Source organism: Apium graveolens, chromosome 1 (assembly GCF_009905375.1).
Source record: "Apium graveolens cultivar Ventura chromosome 1, ASM990537v1, whole genome shotgun sequence".
NCBI classification, from domain to species: Eukaryota; Viridiplantae; Streptophyta; class Magnoliopsida; order Apiales; family Apiaceae; genus Apium; species Apium graveolens.
This window is the reverse complement of record NC_133647.1, coordinates 64,823,296-64,831,814: the sequence shown is the minus strand read 5'-3', so window position 1 is coordinate 64,831,814 and position 8,519 is coordinate 64,823,296. Positions and strand designations below refer to the sequence as shown.

At 43.2% G+C, this 8,519-nt stretch overlaps 1 non-coding gene across 1 annotated transcript; it reads left to right on the top strand.

The window, feature by feature from the left end:
- The first annotated feature begins 6,491 nt into the window (after positions 1-6,491).
- On the top strand, positions 6,492-6,598 carry LOC141679515 (small nucleolar RNA R71). The gene has a single exon (XR_012558123.1). It is a non-coding gene; the product is annotated as a small nucleolar RNA R71 (small nucleolar RNA).
- The last annotated feature ends 1,921 nt before the right edge of the window (positions 6,599-8,519 follow it).

Genomic DNA, 8,519 nt, shown 5'->3' with positions numbered 1-8,519 from the left:
CACACACAATATTCCTTAACTACCACCCCCAAACTAAAAATCTTCACTGTCCTCAGTGAAAGTAGTAGAAAGGAACACAGGGTATACCTACTCGGAGTCATCATCATCATCACCCTCAGTGGGTGGAGTATCAGGCGGTGGGTATGCAGAGTCCTCACCAAAAACTGGCCACTGGATATCAGCTCCAAGGCCTCGAAAAGCAGTCCCTAACGCAAGGGTGAGTTCCTGAGCAAACCTGCTCTGTGTCTCATACATGGCATCCATCCGTTGGGAAAGCCTCCTATACTGGGCATCAACCATCCCAGCACCCTCCTGAGCTCTCGAAGAACCAGCCTCATCACGCCCTGGCCTAGCGATAGTAGCACCTCGTGCTGGACGCCCTCCTGGAAGACGATAACCCACCCCATGCTCCTCAGGCTCACCACCGGTCCACTCCTGCATCCCATTCAGAGTGCCAGAATCAATCGGAGCGGCTGGCAACTGAAACTGCTCATGAGTCGGCCAGTTCACTCCCACTGCTCGGCATAGCTTCGTAACCGTAGATGCATAAGGGATGTTCATATGCTTTGCTCCCCTCAAAAACTTCAGAATTCCTTGGTAGATAAACTCACCAAGGTCCACATAGTACTCCTCATTCAGAATTCCCCACAATAACTGTGCTCTCTCAACTGTGACCTCGTGTTCATGCGAAGAAGGCAAAATATTAGCACAAATAAATGCATTCCATGCACGGGCATACCTGTTCATGGCGATCGCCGGAAAGTGACGATACTCATTATTGCCTGTACTGCGGGTCCAAACTGTGCCCGGTCGACAGAGAGTCGCACAAATCAAATCCAAGTCAAAATCCTCAGCAGTCTTTTCATTCCAGTTCTCCTCCTCGGGCTTCCTCTCTCACTGTCCAATCACACGGTGAATCGCCGCAGGATGATAATCAACCGTCAGCCCACGGACCACAGAAAACCCATTCTTTTCAGCCTTCGCGTTCGCGTAGAACTCGCGAACAACGCTCATCGGTACTGCTTCGGGTGACTCACAAAAAGCTATCCACCCCTTCTCTGCAATCATGGGAAACAAATCACCATCCCTCCCCGATGGTAAAAACCCCCTCTCCTTCAGAATCGGCTTACCCAATAGCCTAGTGTACTCCTCCTCCGCGGCTCTGTCAGTTAACAAAGGCCTTGCAGCAGTACCCCTCGATGAATCAGCAGTAGGAACTGTGCTGCTGCTGTTAATAGTGCGTGCTCTCTTGGGTGTCATTGATTCGTGAATAAAAGCGTGTAAGAACTGATATTTGATGTTTGTGAGAGGGTTTAAGTGTAGGAAGTTTTGTGGGAGATATGTAGGATAGGTGTATGTATATATAGGGTGTGGATTAGATTAGGGTTTGGAAATTAAGGGATAAAATGATGGGGTAGTGGGAACAAATTGTGGGTTTATGGGCTAAAACTGTTTTTGTGTTTGTTTTTGTTTGGTTTTTTTTTTTTCTGAACTGTAAAAAAAAATTTCTGGTCCTCGACCCCTGCGCGGGCGCTCAGCATAGCTGCGCGGGCGCTCAGCTTGCTGCGCGGCCGCTCAGCTTAGCTGCGCGGGCGCGCAGGGAGTCACTGGAATTTTTTTTTTCAGCCCCTGTTTTCTGATTTTTTTGTGTTTTTGGATAGGTTATTAACTTCTAAGGGTTCCTGTAACAATAATTCATGGGTTGCCTCCCACGCAGCGCTTCTTTTTGTCATTAGCTTGACGTTTCGTACCCTGCTCAAGTAGTCAACAAAATGGCACTAACCACTTCTCGGTTTGCCATGTCCCCATAGTAGTGCTTCAATCGCTGACCGTTAACCTTGAATGCTTGGTCCGGATCATTCTCAAAAAATTTCACCGCTCCATGTGGAAATACAGTTTTGACAATAAAAGGTCCAGACCACCTTGATTTCAACTTCCCAGGAAAAAGTCGGAGCCGAGAGTTGAATAAGAGGACTTGTTGCCCTGGCACAAATAACTTTGGATGTAGCTTCCTATCGTGCCACCTCTTCACCTTTTCCTTATACATTTTGTTATTTTCGTACGCTTGAAGTCGAAATTCATCCAGTTCATTAAGCTGAAGCATTCTTTTCTTATCAGCTGCATCTAAATCCAGGTTCAACTTCTTCAATGCCCAGTAGGCCTTATGCTCAAGCTCCGCAGGTAGATGACATCCCTTACCATACACCAACTGGAATGGTGACATCCCAAGTGGAGTTTTGTATGCTGTTCTGTAAGCCTAAACAGCTTCATCGAGCTTTAAAGACCAATCCTTCCTTGATGGACAAACAACCTTCTCTAGAATGTGCTTTATCTCTCTGTTAGACACTTCCGCTTGACCATTTGTTTGCGGATGATAGGCAGTAGCTACTCGATGATTCACATTATAACGCTGCATCATAGAAGTGAACTTACGGTTGCAAAAATGCGATCTTTCATCACTTATGATTACCCGAGGTGTTCCAAACCTTGTGAAAATTTGCTTATGAAGAAAATTTAGTACTGCCTTTGCATCATTTGTCGGTAAAGCTTTAACTTCGACCCATTTTGAGACATAATCGACTACCAGCAAGATGTACTGATTATTGCAAGATGAGATAAAAGGCCCCATGAAATCGATTCCCCATACCTCAAAGACCTCGACTTCAAGCATCACATTTAATGGCATTTCATCCTTCCTTGACAAATTTCCCACTATTTGGCAACGATCACACCTTAAAACAAACTGATGAGCATCCTTGAACAAAGTAGGCCAGAAAAAACCTGCTTGCAGAATACGAGCTGCCGTCTTCTCACCTCCATAGTGTCCCCCATAAACCGTGGAATGGCAGTCTCGTAATATCCCCTCCGTCTCACAGAACGGGATACATCTCCTGATGATCTGGTCAGCTCCCTGTCTAAACAAATATGGTTCATCCTACATATACCACTTCACCTCATGCAGAAACTTCTTCTTTTGAGCGGATGTCAAATTAAGAGGCATTATATTGCTGACGAGATAGTTTACAATATCTGAAAACCATGGTTCTTCCTCCTGAATTGCAAACAACTGCTCATCCGGAAAAGATTCATTGATTAACGTCCTATCTTGTGAAGTAGAATCGGGATTCTCCAACCTAGAGAGATGGTCAGCTACTTGATTCTCAGTACCTTTTCTATCTTTGATTTTTAACTCAAATTCCTGAAGTAAAAGCACCCAACGAATGAGTCTCGGCTTCGAATCCTTCTTAGAAACCAGATAGCGAATAGCTGCATGATCAGTGAATACTGTTACTTTCGTACCAAGCAGATAAGATCGAAATTTCTCAAAGCCAAAGACTATAGCCAAAAGCTCCTTCTCAGTAGTGGTGTAGTTCAATTGGGCACCATTTAAAGTCTTACTCGCATAGTAGACCACATGGAAGAGATTTTTCTTGCGCTGTCCCAGAACTGCACCTACCGCATAATCACTCGCATCACACATCATCTCAAATGGTTCTGTCCAATCTGGTGCTGTAATGACTGGTGCCGTGATCAAACTATCCTTGAGAGTCTCGAATGCTGCCAAACATTCATCATCAAATTTGAAAGGCACATCTTTCTCAAGCAAATTGCACAACGGCTTAGATATCTTTGAAAAGTCCTTGATGAATCGCCGATAAAAACCCGCATGACCAAGAAAACTACGGATTCCTTTCACAGAATTAGGTGGGAGAAGATTTTCAATGACTCCCACCTTGGCCTTGTCCACCTCCAGACCCTTGCTAGAGACCTTATACCCAAGGATAATGCCTTCACGCACCATAAAATGACATTTCTCCCAATTAAGCAACAAATTAGTTTCCACACATCTTTTGAGTACGGCGCGCAGATTATTCAAACATTCATCATATGAGTGTCCAAAGACGGAGAAGTCATCCATGAACACTTCGACGTTATTTCCAATCATGTCAGAGAATATAGCCATCATACATCTCTGAAAGGTGGCCGGTGCACCACATAACCCAAACAAAACTCTGCGAAAAGCAAATGTGCCAAATGGACAAGTGAAGGTAGTCTTTTCCCGATCCTCTGGTGCAATACAAATCTGATTATACCCGGAATAACCATCCAGAAGACAAAAATACTCATGTCCCGCCAATCTGTCAAGCATCTGATCAATAAATGGAAGAGGGAAGTGATCCTTCCTTGTGGGTTTGTTCAATTTTCTATAATCCATGCATACTCTCTATCCTGTAACTGTTCGAGTAGGGATGAGCTCATTCTTTTCATTTGCGACCACAGTGATACCTCCCTTCTTAGGTACACATTGTACGGGGCTCACCCACGAGCTGTCAGAAATAGGATAAATGATGCCTGCATCTAGCCATTTCAGAATTTCTTTCTTCACCACCTCCTTCATGATGGGATTCAGTCTTCGCTACTGTTCCACAGTTGGCTTACTCCCTTCCTCTAGCAGAATCTTATGCATACAATATGAAGGACTTATCCCCTTGATGTCTGCTATGGTCCATCCTATAGCCGATTTGAATTCTCTCAAAATCCTTAAGAGCTTGTCTTCCTCACTACCTGAAAGGTCAGATGAAATAATAACAGGTAACGTAGATGAATCACCTAAAAAAGCATACCTCAAGTGTTCAGGTAATGGCTTGAGCTCCAAGGTAGGTGCTTCCTCTATTGATGGTTTGAGCTTCCCTTCAGCGTTCTTGAGGTCAGAAGTACCAAGAGATTCAAATGGTATGTCCAGCTTTCGCTTCCAGGGAGAAGCGTTCAGATATTGTAATTGCTCATTGCTATCTTCATCATCGCTGTCAAAATCCCCCACTAAGGCCTTTTCCAATGCATCAGACATTAGCATGTGATCGAGTTCCGAAGTAACCGCAGAATCAATCACATCCACTTTTAAGCACTCCTCATCTTCTGTAGGGAATTTCATTGCCTTGAATACGTTGAAGGTCACATCCTGATCTTCGACCCGCATAGTAAGTTCACCTTTTTGCACATCTATCAAGGTACGGCCAGTAGCCAAGAAAGGCCTCCCCAAGATTATGGGAATCTTCTTATCTTCCTCAAAATCCAGAATAACAAAATCTGCTGGAAAGAAGAGCTTATCCACTTTGACGAGCACATCCTCAACTATGCCCCTTGGGTAAGTAATGGAACGGTCAGCCAATTGTAGTGACATGTACGTGGGTTTTGGATCAGGCAGATCCAGTTTTTTAAAGATCGACAACGGCATCAGATTAATGCTTGCTCCCAAATCACAAAGGCACTTGTCAAACGTCAGATTGCCAATTGTGTAAGGAATGGTGAAGCTTCCTGGATCTTTCAGTTTTGGTGGTAACTTTTGTTGCAGAACAGCGCTGCATTCTTCCGTGAGAGCAACGGTTTCAAGGTCATCCAGTTTCACCTTCCTTGAAAGAATAGTCTTCATAAACTTCGCATAACTAGGCATTTGTTCCAGAGCCTCAGCGAAAGGTATATAGATGTGAAGTTTCTTGAACACCTCCAGAAACTTCCCGAACTGTCTATCCAGCTTTTGTTGCTGCAATCTCTTAGGAAAAGGTGGTGGAGGATAGAGCTATTTCTCCCCTGTATTAGCCTCAGGAAGAGTGTGTTCAACAGTAGTCTTCCTTGGTTCCGCCGCTTTCTCCTTTTGCTTAGATTCTTCACCTCTAATTTCAGCTTCTACTTCTTTTGCCTTTTCAGCATCAGCTACTTTTCCAGACCTTAAGGTAATATCCTTGACTTACTCTTTAGCTTCCTTCCTGCCTGGTACTTCCGTGTCACTGGGAAGAGTACCAGGTTGACGATTGAGCACTGCATTGGCTAATTGACCAATTTGATTTTCCAAGGTCTTGATAGAAACCGCCTGACTCTTGCACAACAGCTTAAGTTCCTCAAAATCAGCACTAGTAGGTGCAGCTGCACTTCTCTGTTGAGGATATGATTGCCTTGTAGCATACTGCTGTGGTTGCTGGAATCCAGGTGGGTTAAACTGTTTAATCACTCCTTGCTGATATGGTGGCTGAATAGCATTCTGATTATTCCCCCAGCTGAAATTTTGATGATTTCTGTTGTTAGGATGATAGGTCGCTGGCACAAGCTGCTGTTGTCGCTGATAATTATTCACATACTGAACAGATTCGTTTACAAGAGAACACTGATCCGTAGCATGAGAACCTGCACAAAGCTCACAAACCATAGCTATTTGATTAACTCCATACGTAGCCAGAGAATCAACCTTCATTGATAGCGCTTGGAGCTGGGCTGCAATAGCGGTGGCTGCATCAACTTCCAGAATACCTGCTACCTTGCCTGACGTCATCCTCTGAGTTGGGTTTTGATGCTCATTTGCAGCCATCGTCTCGATAAGATTATACGCCTCAGTATAGCTTTTAGCCCATAAGGCGCCTCCAGCTGCTGCATCGAGCATGGGCCGAGATTGGGCCCCCAAACCATTATAGAAACCAGTGATCACCATCCAATCTGGCATTCCATGATGTGGACATTTTCTCAACATTTCCTTGTAGCGTTCCCAAGCCTCGCACATAGATTCTGTAGGTTGCTGCGCAAACTGAGTAAGAGCACTCCTCATAGCAGCAGTCTTTGCCATCGGATAAAACTTCACCAGAAACTTTTGCGCAAGATCTTGCCACGTAGTGATGGACCCAGCTGGTTCAGAATGTAACCAGTCTTTAGCCTTGTCCCTTAGTGAGAATGGGAAAAGCCTCAACTTGATAGCCTCATCAGTCACGCCATTATACTTAAAAGTGCTGCAGATCTTGACAAAATTCCTTATGTGCATGTTGGGGTCTTCAGTTGCCACTCCTCCAAAAGAAACAGAATTCTGCACCATCTGAATAGTGCCCGGCTTGATTTCAAAGGTGTTAGCTTGAATAGCCGGATGAAGGATGCTTGACTGAATGTCATCAATTTTAGGCCGAGAAAAATCCATAAGAGCTGGATCAGCTTGAACAATACGATCTTCCATGTTTACTGGTTCTTTCTGCTCAGTTCCTGAATCCGAATCCTCAAAATCTAACTTCTCCGGAATATCAAGAACTTCGTCTGTCTCCTCAGCTGTATCTAAAGTCCTCTTGCGAGCACGAGAACGGGTTTGCATAAACGCTTGCTAAAGTACCTGAAACACAACAAGAAAAAATAAGTAACTACTACATCCTAATCACTGAGTCCTAATGACCAATGATGGTAAGTACATAAACTAAACAAATATGCCAAGTCCCCGGTAGCGGCGCCAAAAACTTGTTAGGGCGAAAACACGCGCTAATATTCACGCAAGTATACGCGTTCGCAAGTAATATAGAATATTTTCTAGTTTGTTCCCTCAGAGACTCAGACTAAATTATTGTCTAATTAAACTCACTCACCAATGTATGATTACTTCTCAATGTTAAGATAATAACACTTAAAATTGTTGATTAAATATTAACTATAATTAACTACTTAATTAACCACTTAACTAACACTTCAATTTATCAATAATAAAACACTCATGAGATCACAACTTCATTATTACTTCCTTCTATAGCCATTGTTATTACCTTTAGCATGTGACAGTGATGATATTAATCGAATAACACGAAACTGATAAAAGCCAACTTTCATTGTACTAATACCATTCCACCAAGCATCCACAATTAAGATAGAAGTTGAATAGTCATCAATTATGTTGAGTTCCTATATGTCTACAGAAATTGACAACACAACGATTTAAGCACAAATTATTCCTTTTTGATTACATAGGGCAAATAAAACTGTTAGAGTTACCCACTAATCATGCACAACGTACATGAACCTATGCTAGCATGGCAAGTTCTAAATCTCAAGATCCACCGTCGCTTCACAAGAGATTAACACCCTATCTTATATGTTCGCGACGCACATAAGACGAATACGCACAACCAATACTAGATATCAAGCAATCATCACACACTAAAGTATTAAACAATTAACTAAAGAATTCCATAATAAATCCATTACAACCCCATGATCACGATTAGCCCATAATAGAACTTATCGCCATCATGGGTTCATATGAAATCATGATAAACAAACACAAGAAAATAATAACTAAACTAATTATATTAAAACATAGTACGTCACAAGAGTAAATAAGTCAAAGCAAGAAAACTAGCATCCAACGTTACAACGAAACAAGAATCACAAGAAAATATGCTTCCTCTTCGTTGCGGTATGCTAAATCGGTCTTCTTCCTTATCTCCTTCGCTTCTTAACTAAAACACAATCTTCTTCTTCTTAATCCCCCCTGTGAAAACATCTCAAATCTACTTATATAATAGTCCCATAAAACTCAGATTACATAGAAGTTGGAAGCCAAACAGAAGTAGAAGTCTAAAATAATTCAGCAAAATTCCCGACCCTGCGCGGCCGCTCAGCATAGCTGCGCGGCCGCTCAGCATAGCTGCGCGGGCGCGCAGGTTGCTGCGCGGCCGCTCAGCATAGCTGCGCGGGCGCACAGGCCTCCACTGGAAAAAATC